An 18183-nucleotide genomic window follows, 5' to 3' on the forward strand; every position below is an offset into this window, starting at 1 on the left:
GTCCGCCGAGAACTAAAAAATAAATATTAAAAAATTCTCTCTCTCTCTCTCTCTCTCTCTCTCTCTCTCTCTCTCTCTCTCTCTCTCTCTGTCTCTCTCTCCCCTCTCTCACTCTCTCTTTAAAAAAATAAAATAAAATAAAAACAAAAGTCAAGGGAAGATTAGAGTAACATTGCTAGGTTTTATGGCTTGCATTGAAAGGAACAAGTTCTAGTTTCTATGAACCACCTTGAAGAAGAGAATTCTAGTTTCTATGGCTTACACTAGTAGAGAAAGAGGGGTAAGAGACAAGAGGGAGGAAGGTCAAAGAAAGACTGCTTCTGAGAAGCTTCCAATGTCCCTTAGTTTAGAGTCTCAGCATCCAAAGTGCTATACTTAGATCTATGACTTTTTGTGTCCCAACAGAGGCCATTTATATATTAACCATTACTTTCTAAAATCAAAGTACCCAAATGCATTTTTAAATGATTGTATCGTGAGCAAGGGGCAACACTGTGATTCATAAATACCTATGTCTGTGGTGATTGTTCTTGTTTCTTTTAAATATTTAAAGTCCTAGATATGAATATCAAAAAAAAAAAGTAACTAAGAAAGATCTGAGTCTACATGGCTGTCTGATGACCTCCATATGCCTAAAGGATCAATCCCCCAATTTTTTATGACCCCCTAAATTCCACAATTTGGTCCACCAACCCATCTTATCTCTCCCCATCTCTTCTCTAGTTCCCCTGAAACAGAACATGAGATAATTCAATGTACCCTAACCTCTCTGTGCACTTTCAACAGACCTTGTCTTAGTGTTATTTCCTCAAACTGTTAAAAGCTTTCCTTGTATTCAATCTAGTGAACTACTTCTTTAAGGCAGAAAAATTCACTCTCAGTTACATATATACCCCAAGGGTTCACAAACACTTTCCAAAGGGTACAGGACAAGAGCGATTTGGGAATAATCAGTTTCCAGATGCTCAATTATTTTTGTATTCTTTACTGAAACTGAGCTGGGTATGGTGGTACACACCTGTAATCAGTCCCAACAACTCAGAAGGCTGAGGCAAGAAGATCCCAAGTTCAAGGCCAGACTACACAACTTAACAAGGCCCTGTTTCAAAACTAAAAATACTAAGTGGCCCTGGGATGTAGCTCACTGGTAAAGCACTTCTGAGTTCAATCCCCAGTGCCACACACACACACACACACAAAAAAAAAAGCTTAAAATTAAATGAATAAATAGATAAATAAAATTGACCTGCCTAAAACTCTAAAGTAAAGCTATCCCTTTAACAACTAGCCTTCCTCCATTTTTTTTATTCTTTCATTTTAAAACAGGATTTTTCCCCCAGATTTTTCTCTAAGGCAAGGTATCTCCTGATGAACAAACTTTCAGGATGTCCATTTAGAGGACATTTTGAAACACTGGTATAAATTTGACTCTGATGACTGGTAACAAATTCTTCTTTTTTAATATTTATTTTTTAGTTTTAGGTGGACACAATATCTTTATTTTATTTTTATGTGGTGCTGAGAATCGAACCCAGTGCCTCACGCATGCTAGGCAATCACGCTACCACTTGAGCCACATCCCCAACCCCGTAACAAATTCTTTTGAATGATGGGAGGGTTTTGATTATTTTCAAGAAAAGTTGAATGAAGATCTAACTGGAATGCCAACTGATCCTTTAAATAATTTCAGACTATAAGTTTTGGGCCCATTATTAAACACACACACACACACACACACACACACACACACATTGTATTTAGGGTTTTTAAAAATATTTTTTAGTTACAGGTGGACACAATATCTTTATTTTATTTTTATGTGGTGCTGAGGATCCAACCCAGTGCCTCATGCATGGTAGGCAAGAGCTCTTCCTCTGGGTCACAACCCCAGCCCTGTATTGTATGTTTAATTGTGCCACCCAACACACACACATGTTGAAATCCTAATTCTCACTACTTTAGACTGTGATCTTATTTGGAAATAGGGTTTTTACAGAGGTAATCAAGTTTAAAAAGAGATCAAGAGAGAGGTACATTAGCCCACACATGTAATCCCAGTGACTCTGTAGGCTTAGGCAGAAGTACAAATTCAAGGCCAGCATCAGCAACTTAGCAAGACCCCCATCTCAAATATTCTTTTAAAGAAAAGTTTTTTTAAAGGCTGGGGATGCTGCTCAGAGATAGAACCCTCCTGGATTCAAACCCCAGTACTGAAATAAAAAAATAAATAAGTTCACGAGGGTGGGCCTAATCCAATATGACTGGTATTTATAAAAAGGAGAAATTTGGACACATAAATAGACACACACAGAGAAGACACCTGAGAAACAAAGGAAAATGACCAAGTGATTGGAATGATAGATCTACCAGCCAAGGAACACCAAGGATTCCAGCAAACCGTAAAAGCTGGAAGAAACAAGAAAGGATCCATGCCTGGAGCAGACAATGAGAACTCAGCACAGTCTACATCTTGGTTTCAGACATCTAGCCTCCATAACTGTGAGACAATAACTGCTGCTGTTTTAAGCCATCTTAGAAATACTTTGTTACAGCAGCCCTAAGAAACTAATACACATTTTCGTAGATTTTTCAGCATGTAAAACTGAAAGCATTCAAAATAATTAAAAGTCAGCATTTAACAAGATTTTCATTTTCATCTACTTGTCATGGGGGAAGAAAAGTCTCCAAAGAAGGATCCAAGGAGTTTCCAGGGAGATGGGGATCTTGATTCAGGACCAGCAAGGTTCGTGTGAGACAGAAAAGAATTTCGGCACACGTCAGTCAGAGGCATAGACAGAGGTTTACTTAGGAAAGTAAATACATATTAAAGGGAAAATGGGGTCAATCTCAAGAGACACCTTTGGGGTAGAGCAAGGAATATGCATTCAAGGAAGAATGTGGGCTAACTCCAGAGGGAGAAAATAGCAACTAATTGGTTGGAGCCGTCTTACAGAGTTGGTGCTAGGGGCTGGACTAGAAGTGGAGCCAGGGTGGAGCTACACAATTTGGGGCTAGTTTTCCGTGCCCTTACACATTGCCCTCACGTTACAAGGACATGAGATCAAAGGTGAAGGCTAAGGGATTAAGGATCAGGAGTTACAATTGTTTATGGATGCTTTCTGCATTTCAATGGTGGTTCCTGGGCATTTCCTTTGATATTCAGTATCTCTCCCTTTATTCTGAATTTCTTATCTCATGCTCATTTGTGTAAACTAGTTTTCTTAACAGATCCATAAAACTGAAAAAGGGGGACTTAAATCTGTCTCATTCTAACAAAACAGAACATTCATCCAAAGATTCATAAACTAGTAAAATTGCTTTCTATATAATTTTTTTCTGTAAAATTCTAATAATTTTGCATTATTATTAGTTGAAACTTATTAGTCACTATGTCTATTTAAAGAGTTAATAATTTAATAATAGCTTTATTCATATGAAATGTTTAATCCTTAGTGAGTCTAGATCTTTTCACATTTTAATTTATTTACATAACTTTGTTGCAGATTAATATAGTAGGGTGAATGCTGATAGACTTTCAAGAATAAATACATGTTACACGAGGATAAAATTCTGTGGGGAAAGTGGAATGGAAATACAAATTCAGTGAGGAAAATGTTACATTTGCTAGAACTAAAGAATTTCTTGTTCTTGTAGTTTTTAAAAGAACGATGGTAAGTGTAAATTAGTTGATACAGTATTTAGGATCCATTAAATTCATTGAGAAGTAATTTAAGATGTTTATTTTCAAACATATGTATTTGCATTGTACAGAAATTATGCCAGATGTCACTTTAAATTATCTAAGTGGGTTTACAGTTAACCAATGTCCTTTGAGGGAAAGTTTATGCTTTTAATATAGCCCTTGCTTCTCTACCACTGTGACTTTTTTTTTCGGGGGGTGGGCAGGGGTACCAGGGATTAAACTCAGGGGCACTCTACCACTAAGCCATCCTCAGACATATTTTGTATTTGATTAGAGACAGGGTCTCACTGAGTCACTTAGCACCTTGCTTTTGCTGAGGCTGGCTCTGAACTCATTATCCTCCTGCCTCAGCCTCTGGAGCCTCTGGGCACAGTGACTTATTTTTAAAAGGGACATTTTTCTTTCTCTTCCTCTCTCTCCCTGTTCCTTCCTAATCTTTCCCCATTCCCTAATCTCCAGGGAAACAGGATAATTTTTCTTCCCCATCCTAAGCAGAATTATCTGTCCTTGAGCATACACCCACCACAGGAACAAAGTAATTCAGACTTGTGGATGGCACCAGAAAAATCTCAGAAATGACTGTCTGCCAAATTAACAAGTGAGTTACACTCCAACAGAGAACTCAAATGTAGACTTTGAAGCAACTCTTCAAAAGCTCCCTGTTCCCCCTGATGGGCAGAATCACAGCCTCTGGGACAAGACTGCCTTGTGTTACTCCTTTGCTAGCAAAAAATAGGACTTCTTTTTCTTTTTCTTTTTCTCAAAATCGTGTCCTCATTATTGGATTGACATCGGGTACAAGGACTGAGCTTTTGGTAACAAGAATACACCAGCAAAAAAAAAAAAAAAAAAAATTGAACACCATTGTTTTGCAGCCTAGCTGAAACCTTTTCAGAGTTTTTTGTTGTTTTTCTTTAGTGGTACTGGAGTTTGAACCCAGGGGTGCTCCAACACTGAGCTATAACCTCAGTCCTTGTTTTGTTTTGTTTTGGGTTTTCTTTGGGGGGATGATGGGGGGAGAGGGAGGTGAGGGCGGGGAGGAAGGTCCTTGCTTAGCATCTGGATGGCCATTTTAAGTGACAGCCAGCATTTTAAGAAAATGTTTGCTTTCCCTACCAAGGGTGTTTCTGAGAAAGGCTCACCACTCCCTCATACCAATCCCACCCTGCATTAGGACCCACCCAGCTCTAATCTCTGAGCCTGCCCCATAAAAATCCCAGAACCCAAGCCTGTTTTGCCTCTCTGTGTCTAAGGAGAGATGTGCCTTTATTTTGTCAGCTCTTACAAATAAACCCTCATGTGTATCTCTGTCTGGTCTCCATCTTTCATACCTTGCTCGCCCATCTCCAGGTTCCTCGCTTTTCTTTCAGAGGGTACTGGGGATTGAACTCAGGGGCACTTGACCACTGAGCCACACCGCCAGCCCTATTTTGTATTTTATTGAGAAACAGGGTCTCACTGAGTTGCTTAGGGCCTCGATAAGTTGCTGAGACTGGCTTTGAACTTGGGATCCTCCTGCCTTAGCCTCTCTCCCGCATCTCTGGTAGACCACTATGCCCAGCTAACCCCAGTTCTTTTTCTTTTTCAGTTTTCAAAGAGGGTCTTGTTAAATTGTCCAGGCCATCCTGGAATTTGTGAGCTTCCTGCCTCAGCCTCCTGAGTTGTTGGGATTACGAACTTGTGCCACTGCACCAGGCTCTAAAACTTTACTTTTTCAGTAAATTCTCCCTTGCTCTACCTCCAGAACTCAGTGGAATTAGTTACTATTAAAACAAAATTAGCCAGCCATGGTGGTGCACACCTGTAAACTCAGCAACTAGAGAGGCTGAGGTAGGAGTATCACAAGTTTCAGGCTGGTGCAGACCATTTAACTAGACCTGTTTCAAAATTTAAAAATAATAATAAAAATGGCCAGGGGTGTATTCCAGCGGTAAAGAGCCCCTGGATTCAATCCCCAGTACCACACAAGAAAAGAAAAACAGCAATATGAATAGGAGCCTGTTTCTTCAACCATGATCCTTGTGCAAGCAACTTAAGCATAACCTAAAAGCATTCCTTATATCTAATTAATTTTGTATAAAACTACAGCCAATCACAGAAAGACAATTGGTCAATTGTTTATATAACTAGTATGCAACTGGGAAATCATACCCACATAAGAAAATACATAACTGTAGCCACTCAAGTCATTTCTTTTCTTGGCTTCCTGTTCAGTCTATAAAAGCTCACTGCTCACACTGCTAGAGTGGAGTTCTCTGAACATCCTCCAGTTTTGAATGACATCTGATTCAAATCATCTAGTGCTCAAATAATTTATTTGGTCTAAAGGTTTTCTTTTTCTTTTTTTTTTTCTTTCTTTTTTTTTTTTTTTAGTTGTAGATGGACACAATACCTTTATGTTATTTATCTATGTGGTTCTAAGGATCCAACCCAGGGCCTCACACATGATAGGCACACACTCTACCACTAAAAGTTCCTTGCTTTAGTTTTCATTGTATAAATCTTTCACCTCTTTTGTTAGGTTGATTCCCAAGTATTTTATTTTTTTTGAGGATATTGTGAATGGAGTGTTTTTCCTCATTTCCGTTTCAGAAGTTTTGTCGCTGATATACAGAAATGCCTTTGATTTATGTGTGTTGATTTTATATCCTGCCACTTTGCTGAATTCATTTATTAGTTCTAGTAGTTTCTTTGTAGACCCTTTTGGGTCTTCTAGGTATAGAATCATGTCATCTGCAAATAGTGATAATTTAAGTTCTTCTTTTCCAATTTTTATGCCTTTAATTTCTTTCGTCTGTCTAATTGCTCTGGCCAGTGTTTCGAGAACTATATTGAATAGAAGTGGAGATAGAGGGCATCCCTGTCTTGTTCCGGATTTTAGAGGGAATGCCTTCAACTTTTGTCCATTCAGAATGATGCTAGCCTGAGGCTTAGCATAGATAGCTTTTACAATGTCAAGGTAAGTTCCTGCTTTCCCTAGTTTTTCTAATGTTTTGAACATAAAGGGATGCTGTACTTTGTCGAATGCTTTCTCTGCATCTATCGAGATGATCATATGGTTCTTATCTTTAAGTCTATTGATGTGGTGAATAACATTTATTGATTTCCGTATGTTGAACCATCCTTGCATCCCATGGATGAATCCTACTTGATCGTGGTGCACAATTTTTTTGATGTGTTTTTGTATTCGATTCACCAGAATTTTATTGAGGATTTTTGCATCTAGGTTCATTAGAGATATTGGTCTGTAGTTTTCTTTCTTTGAGGTGTCTTTGTCTGGTTTCGGAATCAGGGTGATGTTGGCCTCATAGAATGAATTTGGAAGAGCTCCCTCTTTTTCTATTTCCTGAAATAACTTGAGAAGTATTGGTATTAATTCTTCTTTAAAGGTTTTGTAAAACTCCGCTGTATACCCATCCGGTCCTGGGCTTTTCTTGGTTGGTAGTCTTTTGATGGCTTCTTCAGTTTCATCCATTGATATTGGTCTGTTCAAATTGTGTGTATCCTCCTGACTCAGTCTGGGCAAATCATATGACTTAAGAAATTTATCGATGTCTTCACTATCTTCTATTTTATTGGAATATAGGTTTTCAAAATAATTTCTAATTGTCTTCTGTATTTCTGTAGCATCTGTTGTGATATTGCCTTTTTCATCCCGTATGTTAGTAAGTTGAGTTCTCTCTCTTCTTCTCTTCGTTACCATGGCTAAAGGTCTGTCGATCTTATTTATTTTTTCGAAGAACCAACTTTTAGTTTTGTTAATTTGAAAACTACAGAACCCTAAAGAGAGAAGTAGAAGAAGATCTTAGAAGATGGAAAAATATACCCTGTTCATGGATAGGCAGAAATAACATCATCAAAATGGCGATATTACCAAAAGTTCTCTATAGGTTTAATGCAATGCCAATCAAAATCCCAACGGCATTTCTTGTAGAAATAGATAAAGCAATCATGAAATTCATATGGAAAAATAAAAGACCCAGAATAGCAAAAGCAATTCTAAGCAGGAAGTGTGAATCAGGCGGTATAGCGATACCAGATTTCAAACTATATTACAGAGCAATAGTGACAAAAACAGCATGGTACTGGTACCAAAACAGGCGGGTGGACCAATGGTATAGAATAGAGGACACAGAGACTAATCCACAAAGTTACAACTATCTTATATTTGATAAAGGGGCTAAAAGCATGCAATGGAGGAAGGATAGCATCTTCAACAAATGGTGTTGGGAAAACTGGAAATCCATATGCAACAAAATTAAACTGAATCCCTTTCTCTCGCCATGCACAAAAGTTAACTCAAAATGGATCAAAGAGCTTGATATCAAATCAGAGACTCTGTGTCTGATAGAAGAAAAAGTTGGCTCTGATCTACATATTGTGGGGTCGGGCTCCAAATTCCTTAATAGGACACCCATAGCACAAGAGTTAATAACAAGAATCAACAAATGGGACTTAATTAAACTTAAAAGTTTTTTCTCAGCAAGAGAAACAATAAGAGAGGTAAATAGGAAGCCTACATCCTGGGAACAAATTTTTACTCCTCACACTTCAGATAGAGCCCTAATATCCAGAGTATACAAAGAACTCAAAAAATTAGACAATAAGATAACAAATAACCCAATCAACAAATGGGCCAATGTCCTGAACAGACACTACTCAGAGGAGGACATACAATCAATCAACAAGCACATGAAAAAATGCTCACCATCTCTAGCAGTCAGAGAAATGCAAATCAAAACCACCCTAAGATACCATCTCACTCCAGTAAGATTGGCAGCCACTATGAAGTCAAACAACAACAAGTGCTGGCGAGGATGTGGAGAAAAGGGTACACTTATACATTGCTGGTGGGACTGCAAATTGGTGCGGCCAATTTGGAAAGCAGTTTGGAGATTCCTGGGAAAGCTGGGAATGGAGCCACCATTTGACCCTGCTATTGCCCTTCTCGGACTATTCCCTGAAGACCTTAAAAGAGCATGCTACGGGGATACTGCCACATCGATGTTCATAGCAGCACAATTCACAATAGCTAGACTGTGGAACCAACCCAGATGCCCTTCAATAGATGAATGGATAAAAAAATGTGGCATCTATACACAATGGAGTACTATGCAGCAATAAAAAATGACAAAATCATAGAATTTGCAGGGAAATGGATGGCACTAGAGCAGATTATGCTTAGTGAAGCTAGCCAATCCCTAAAAAACAAATACCAAATGTCTTCTTTGATATAATGAGAGCAACTATGAACAGAGCAGGGAGGAAGAGTAGGAAGAAAAGAGTAACATTAAACAGAGACATGAGATGGGAGGGAAAGGGAGAGAAAAGGGAAATTGCATGGAAATGAAGGGAGACCCTCATTGCTATACAAAATTACATATAAGAGGTTGTGAGGGGAATGGGAAAATAAACAAGGAGAGAAATGAATTACAGTAGATGGGGTACAGAGATAAGATGGGAGGGGAGGGGAGGAGGGATAGTAGGGGATAGGAAAGGTAGCAAAATACAACAATTACTAATAGGGCATTATGTAAAATTGTGGATGTGTAACCGACGTGATTCTGCAATCTGCATTTGGGGTAAAATTGGGGGTTCATAACCCACTTCAATCTAATGTATGAAATATGATATGTTAAGAGCTTTGTAATGTTGTGACAACCAATAAAAATAAATAAATAAATAAATAAATAAATAAATAAATAAATAAATAAAAGTTCCTTGCTTTGCATCTGGATAGCCATCTTAAGTGACAGCCACCATTTTAAGGAAAAAGTTTTGCTTTCCTGCCCAAGGGCATTTCTGAGGAAAGCTCACCACTCCCTCATACCAACCCAACCCCTAACCACTGGCATTAGGACCTGCCAGGCTCTCATTCCTGAACCTGCCCCATAAAAGTCCCAGAACCCAAGCCTGTTTGCCTCTCTCCTATAGAGAGTGGCCTTTATTTGTCAGCTCTGACAAATAAACTCTCGTGTGTCTCTCTGCCTGGTCTCCATCTTTCATTTCTTGCTTACCTGTCTCTCTTGTTCCACACTTTCCCTTGAACCACTGAGCTACAACCCCAGCCCTTGTCTAAAGTTTTTGTCAAGCACTACAGCATATAAAATATTATAAGATGTGCTTAAAGATTAGTTGTTTACAACTTCTGTCTCCTTACCCTCTTGGAAGGCAAGAACAATGTGGTATTTTTCTTTGTACTTCCATGTCCAGCATAACTACAGATGCAGTGTTTGTTGGCATCAGACCAATATTGGCATCAGATTCGCCATTTTAGGTCAGGAGTCATTTTGTCTAGAGGATCCAAAGTTTGGATTCTGAGGCAAAGCTGCTTAACTTCCCATAAGAACATGTGCCTGCTAATCGATCAGCCCCACCCCAGTTTGTGATACAACTGCTAAGCAGCTTATGAAATTCCTCTTGCAGGCTATAAAGCTGCTCTTTGAGTGTTGACACACTGCTGCTCTCCTCGGAGGGACATCCTTGTCAGTTTGCCTCATGCTATTGGCAATAAATCTCTTGTGTGAGATTCCAGTGTGTGGCATGTTCTTTGGACTCTGCAAGTGTCCTTTCAGTGTTATCATCAGGGTATCCAGTTGGGGGGTCCAGATCCTTGGTGTCCTGAAAAAAAGCATTGAGTAAGACACAAACCAGTAACAGGCAAAGTACAGATTTATTGAAGATAAAGGTGGAAGTACCACTCTATAAGGTGGAGTGGAGTGGGCAAAGCATAAGAGAGATGATGTTTGGAAATTAGTGTCTTATATGTTGTGAGGAGTTCTCCTCCCTATGTAGACCTGATTGAAGGCCTTACCTCATTTGCCCCCACTAGTTAGTTACCTTGTGATATCTGATTAGATAGTCCCCCTACTGGTGACTTGAGAAATACTCCCATTGGTCATTTTAAAATACTGAACCTGTGGCAGGAGTTGTCATGATGATAAGTCTTCAGTGGTGGGAGTTGTCATGGTAATGGAACATTGTCTTCCTGTCTTGTCCTCCAGCAGCAACCTTTTTATTTCTCTGCCTCTACCATCTTGGCATCCAGAACTCCTACCTAACAGCAGGGTATATTCTTACTAATTTATTTATATTACATACTCCATAATTTTTTTTCTGATATAAGTTCTGTACTGCATTTTACAGTAGGAATAGATTTTAGCATTTATTTTAAACTATACACAGTACACAGAGAATGTATCATAATACCTAGAGAAATGAATTGCAATCAAGTTAATGGCCCAAAGTAATTTGAAATTGAGTGTAATGTATTTACTTTGATCTCTCTTACAGAAGCTCCAAGAAAGCTAAGTAAAGATGTTAGATGGTGAATTGTAATGAATTTACTTAAGAAACAAAATCTTCTTATTGTTTTCAGGATTAAGAACCTGGAGACTAGGGGCTGAAGTTGTGGCTCAGTGGTAGAGCACTTGCCTGTATGTGTAACACACTGGGTTCAATTTTCAGTATCACATATAAATAAATGAATAAAGTAAACGTCCATCAACAACTAAAAAGAGAGAGAGAGAGAGAGAGAGAGAGAGAGAGAGAGAGAGAGAAACTGGAAGCTGGTATTATCATCTCTGGAAATAGAAAATGGAAAGGAAGTTGGTATGGTAGTTAACAAGTTGTAATGTAGTAATCATATAACAAAAGCAAGTTTAGGATAAAATTGATGAATTTGTTTAAATTGATTCTGAATTAACTAAGAATTATCTATGTTTGATAGCCCCAGATTTTGGCTCAGTATTAAGGATTAACACTATTTCATTTCTTCCTTTTCCTTTGTCCTTTCTTTTAAAAATGGATATTATGACATCAGTGGGAATCTTCCTTATAACTCTTCAAATCCGTAATTTCTTTTTTTTCCCCACATTTTTTATTGGTGCATTGTAGTTGTACGTACTGATGGGATTTGTTGTTACATATTCATACATGCACATAATATAACAATATAATTTTGGTCAATATCATTCCCTAGTACTTCCCCCACCCCCACCACTGCACCTCCCACCCTTTGGCCCCTTTCCTCTGCTAATCTCCCTTGATTTTTAGGAGAGCCACCCCCACCTTTTTTTTCCTTTTTCCTTCTGCATATGGGAGAAAACTCCTGACCTTCTGAGTTTATTTTGTTGACAAGATAGTCTCTAGTTACATCCATTTTCCAGCAAATGCCATAATTTCATTTTTCTTTCCTTTTTTTTTGTACCAGGAATTGAACACAGGGGTGCTCAACCACTAACCACATCTCTAGCCATTTTTGCTTTTTTTATAATATTTTTTTTTAGTTATAGACAGTCACAATACCTTTATTTTATTTATTTGTTTTTACGTTGTGATGAGGATTAAACCCAGGGCCTCACACATGCAAGGCAAACGCTTTACTAACTGAGCTACAACCCCAGCTCTCCAGACCCTTTTAATTTATTTAGTTATTCATTCTAATTTGTTGTATAGGACAGCAGAATGCATTTCAATTCATAGCGCACATACAGAGAACAATTTTCCATGTGTCTGGTTGTACACAAAGTAGAGTCACACCATTTGTATCTTCATACATGTACTTAGGGTAATGATGTCCATTTCATTCCACCATCTTTCCTACCCTGTGCCCCCTCCCTTCCCCTTCCTCCCCTTTGCCTTATCTAAAGTTTCCTCCCATGCTTCCACCCCCACACCATCCCATATGGATCAGAATTCTTATATCAGAGAAAACATTCGACATTTTGTTTTTTGCAATTGGCTTACTTCACTTGGCATAATATTCTCCAACTCCATCCATTTACCTGCAAATGCCATGATTTTATTCTTTTTTAATGCTGAGTAATATTCCATTGTGTATATATATACCACAGTTTCTTTATCCATTCATCTACTGAAGGGCATCTAGGTTGGTTCCTCAGTTTAGTTATTGTGAATTGTGCTGCTATAAACATTGATGTGGCTGCATCACTATAGTATGCGGTTTTTAAGTCCTTTTGGTATAAACCAAGGAGTGGGATAGCTCCTCCAGACCTTTTTTATATTTTATTTAGAGACAGGGTCTCACTGTTTGCTTAGGACCTCACAAAGTTGCTGAGGCTGACCTTGAATCCTCCTGCCTCAGCCTCCAGAGCCACTGGAATTACAGGTATGTGCCACCACACCCAATTTCATTATTCTTTATGGCTGAATAAAATTACAGTGTGTATATACACATTTTCTTTATTCATTCATCCTTTGATGGACACCTAGGCTGGTTCCATGGTTTGGCTAGTGTGAATTGTGTTGCTATAAACATGGGTATTCATGTATCACAGTAGTAGGATGACTTTAATTCTTCAGGATAAATACTAAGAAGTGGTATAGCTGGGTTATATGGTGGTTCCATGCCTAGGCTTCTAAGGAGTCTACATACTGATTTCCATAGTCGTTGTACTAATTTACAGTCCCACCAACAATGTAAACATATTCCTTTTCTCCACATCCTCTCCAGCATTTATTATTGTTTATATTCTTTTTTTTTAAAGAGAGAGATAGAGAGAGAGATATAGAGAGAGAATTTTAATATTTTATTTTTTAGTTCTCGGCGGACACAACATCTTTGTTGGTATGTGGTGCTGAGGATCGAACCCGGGCCGCACGCATGCCAGGCGAGCGCGCTACCGCTTGAGCCACATCCCCAGCCCCTGTTTATATTCTTGTTGACTGCCATTCTGACTGGTTTGAGATGAAATCTCACTGTAGTTTTGATTTGCATTTTCTGAATTGCTAATGATGTTGAGCATTTGTTTATGTATTGGTTGGTCATTTGTATTTATTTTGAGAAGTATCTGTTTAATTCATTTGCCCATTTATTAATTGGGTTATTTGATTTTTTGGTATAAAGTTTTAGAGTTCTTTATATGTTCTAGATATTAATCCTCTGTCAAAAGAATAGTTAGCAAATTTTTTTTTTCCATTCTGTAGGTTTTCTCTCCACATTCCTAATTGTTTCTTTTGCTGTGCAGTCTTCTATAATTTCTTTCAGCAATATTTTGCACTTTTCAATATTCATTCCAATTTGGTTAAGTTTTTATTCCTATTTTATTCTTTTTGTAGCTATTATAAATAGAATTATTTTCTTTTTATCATTTTTATTTGTTCTTTTTAGTTATACATGACAGTAGATCATATTTTGACATATCATACATACACAGAGTGTAACTTGCCATTTTTGTGATTGTACATGATATGGAGTTACACTGGTTGTATATTCACATATGAAAATAGGAAGTAATGTCTGATTCATTCAACTGTCTTTCCCATTCCCATAGAATTATTTTCTTAATTCCTTTATAGTATATTTATTGTTAGTACATTAAAATATAAATAGTTTTTGTATCCTGCTACATTGCTGAATCCATTCATTAACCTTGTTCCTGTGGAATAAGGAAAATCATTGAGTCTTTTACCAATAAGTTTGATGTTAGGTGTGAGTTCTTCATATAATACTTTTATTAGTTGAGATTGTTTTCTTCTAGTATAGTAAATGGTTTTGGTTTTTATTTGCACTGCTGGGATTCCATCCAGGGTTTCCCATGTTAGGCAAGTGCTCTAGCATAGAGCTAAATCCTCAGACCTAAATGTTTTTATTATGAAAGGATGTTGAACTTTGTTATGTTTTCTCTACATCAATTGAGATAATTATGTGGATTCCTCCCCTTTATTCTGTTAATGCGATATATTAAATTAGCCAATTTTCCTGTCCTATATTATATCCCAATAATCAATTCCACTGGTCATCGTATATAATTCTTTATACACTGTTGAATACAGTTTAATATATGGTCAAATGACATTTGTCAAGAGTGCCCAAACTCAAAGAATGAACAGACTCTTCACAGAAGAAAAAATACAATCAATTGACATATATATAAAAAAATGTTTAACATCTCTAACAATTAGAGAAATGCAAATCAAAACTACCCTGAGATTCCATCTCACTCCAGTAAGAATGGCAATCATCAAGAATTCAAGCAACAATAAAGGTTGGAGAGGCTGTAGGAAAAAGGTACGCTCTCTCATACCTTGCTGGTGGGACTGCAAATTTGTGCAACCACTATGGAGATTCCTCAGAAAACTTGGAATGGAACCACCATTTGACCCAGTCATCTCACTCCTAGGCTTATACCCAAAGGACTTAAAATCAGCATACTACAGTGATGCAGCTCAATATTTATAGCAGCTCAGTTCACAACAGCTAAACCATGGTGTCAAACTAAGTGCCCTTCAACAGATGAATGGATAAAGTTATTGTGGTATATATACACAATGGAATATTACTCAGCATTAAATAAGAATGAAATTAGGCATTTGACGGTAAATGGATGGAACTAGAGAATATTATGTAAGCAAATAAGCCAATCCCAAAGAACCAAAGGCTGAATGTTTTCTCTGATATGCAGATGCTAATTCACATTGTGTGTGTGGGGGGAGTAATATTTTGGACCAGACAGAGAGGAAGGTATATGGGGGTAGAAATTATACTAGAATAAATCTGACATTATTACCCTATATGATTACATGACCTATGTAATTCTATATCACGTACAACCAGACGAATGAGAAGTTATATTCCATTTATGTATGATGTGTCAGAATGTTTCCACTGTCATGAATAATTAGAACAAATTTTATAAAAAAAAATTGGAAAAAAAGAGTGCCCAAATTATTCAATAATAACCAGTGTTATCAACAAATGGTGCTGTTAAAACTGAACATTCACATTCAAAAGAATAAAACTGGATCCTTACTCAAAACCATCTATAAATTTTGACTCAAAAAGGATCAAAGACCTATAACATATGAGCTAAAATTATAAAAACTTAGAATAAAACTTAAAAACATTGGATTTGGCAATTACTTTTTGGATATGACACCAAAAGCACAAGTACAAAAGAAAACATAGACAAATTAGATTTTATCACAATTAAAAACTTTTGTGTATCAAATGATATTACTGAAACAGTGAAAAGACAACACCCAAAATAGAAGAAAGTATGTATCACATATCTGAAAAGGGATTACTATTCAGGATATGTAAAGAACTTCTGTAACTCAACTTACAAAGAAACAACCTAATTCAAAAATAAACAAAATGCTCTTTCTTGAAGGAAGATATATAGCCAGGCATGGTGATACATACCTGTAATCCCAGTTACTCAAAAGGCTGAGACAGGAGGATTACGAAGCCATGGGCAATCTGGGCAATTTAGTGAGACTCTCTCAAAATAAAATTGAAAATTTGGGGACATAACTTCATTGTACAGCTTTTCCCTAGCTTCAATCTCCAATAACACAAAAGAAGGAAAAGAAGTAGGAAGACTGAGAAAAATAATAAATAAAAATGACTGGGGCTGGGGTTGGGGCTCAACGGTAGAGCACTTGCCTAACATGTGCGAGGCCCTGGGTTCGATCCTCAGCACCACATAAAAATAAATAAATAGAATAAAGGTATTGTGTCCAACTACAACTAAAAAATAAGTATTTTTTTTAAATGACCAACAAAAATACAACAAGCTGCTCATAATCACTAATCATTAAGGGAATGCAAATCAAATTCACAATGAGGTACTACCTCACATGAATTAAGATGACTACTATCAATACTAAACAAATTGGAAAATGACAAGTGTTGTTGAGGATGTGGAAAAGTTGAAACAATTTTTGCTATTGGTATAAAATGGTGCAGCCATTATGGAAAACAGTATGGTCTTTTTTCAAGAAGTTAAAATTTGAATTGCCATAAAATCCAGCATTCCACTTCTGGATATATAACCAAATGAATTGCAAACTTGGCCTCAAAGATATATTTATACATTCTGCTCATAGAAGCATTGTTTCAGAAAAACAGAACATGGAAATAACCCAGATACCCATCCATGGTTGAATGGACGAACAAAGGTGGTACATACATACGAGGAAATATTATTCAGCCTTAAAAAGAAAGTTCTGACACATGCTACAACAAAGCTGAAAGTTGAGGATATGACACTAAATGAAATAAGCCAATAATCCCCTCTGGTGGGAGTGCTGAATGGCAACAATGGAGAGTGTGTGGCAGAGCAAAGAAATAAAGAAGTAGAGGAGAAGGAGAAAGGGACCAGGGTCCCATAATCCTCTTTGAAGACACAACCTCAATGGCCTAAAGACTTCCTACTAGCTGGTTGTGGTGGCATGTACCTGTAATCCCAGTGACTCAGGGAAACAGGCATAAGACTTACTAGTTTGAGACCTGCCTCAGCAACTTAGTGAGACCCTGTCTCAAAATAAAAAATAAAGTCTGGGGATGTAGCTCAATGGTAAAGTGCCCCTGGGTTCAATCCCTAGTACAAAAACAAAAAACACCTTCCTATGAATCCCCATCTTCTCTTTTCTTTTTAAGATTTTTTTTTAAGTTGCCAATGGACTTTTATTTAATTTATTTATTTGCGGTGCTGAGATTCAAACCAGGAACTCACAAATCCCAGGCAAGCACCCTACCACTGAGCCACAACTCCAGCAAGAATCCCTACTACCTCCCAAGAGCACCATCCTGAGGACCAAGTCTTGTCTTTAACACATTGACCTTTGGGAGACATTCAACATCTAAAGTAAAGCATCACTCCATCCCAATGAGTAAAAAAAAACAAAAATAAAATAACTCTTTTTATATCCAAAGAAAATGAAAGTCACAGGATAAATTGTTGCTTCCCAAATTGGAGAAACAGGCAAATACAAGGAATCATAATTTACTGTAACAGAAAACCATGAGAAGAAATCACTGTAGGAATCAGTGCTGGTATAGAGAAACCAGAACTGTCATTGACACATTGCTGGAGGCTCAATTTGAACAAATTCGATGAAAATTCCAGGGAGACCCAGTCATCAGGGACCTACATATTGTTGTGTATTTTACCTCTTAAGTTTCTACCAGGTGTCCACAGTGAATGCAAGCAAAAAAATCTCCTTATGCCTCTAGCAGTGGGTAGGGTTTAAAAAAATTTTTTTTTTTAAATGCCAGGGCTTTCTGTTCTTTTTAACAAGGCCTACACTCAGGAAAAACTATTTAGGGGCTGGTATTGTGGCTCAGGGGCTGGGATTGTGGTTCAAAAGTAGAGCAGTCGCCTAGCATGTGCGAGGTCCCTGGTTCGATCCTCAGCACCATATAAAAATAAAATAAAGATATTATGTCCACCTAAAACTAGAAAATAAATATTTATAAAAATAAATAAATAAAATTGTTTTTAAAAATGGTCTATTTAAAAGAGAAAGGCACAAAGGAAATTATAAAACAGCAATGAATGGCCTGGGAATGTGGCTCAGGCAGTAGCGCGCTCGTCTGGCATGCGTGCGGCCTGGGTTCGATCCTCAGCACCACATACCAACAAAGATGTTGTGTCCGCCGAGAACTAAAAAATAAATATTAAAAATTCTCTCTCTCTCTCTCTCTCCTCTCTCACTCTCTCTTTAAAAAAAAA

Source organism: Spermophilus citellus, assembly GCF_964194105.1.
Source record: "Spermophilus citellus genome assembly, chromosome: 1".
Classification (NCBI taxonomy): domain Eukaryota; kingdom Metazoa; phylum Chordata; class Mammalia; order Rodentia; family Sciuridae; genus Spermophilus; species Spermophilus citellus.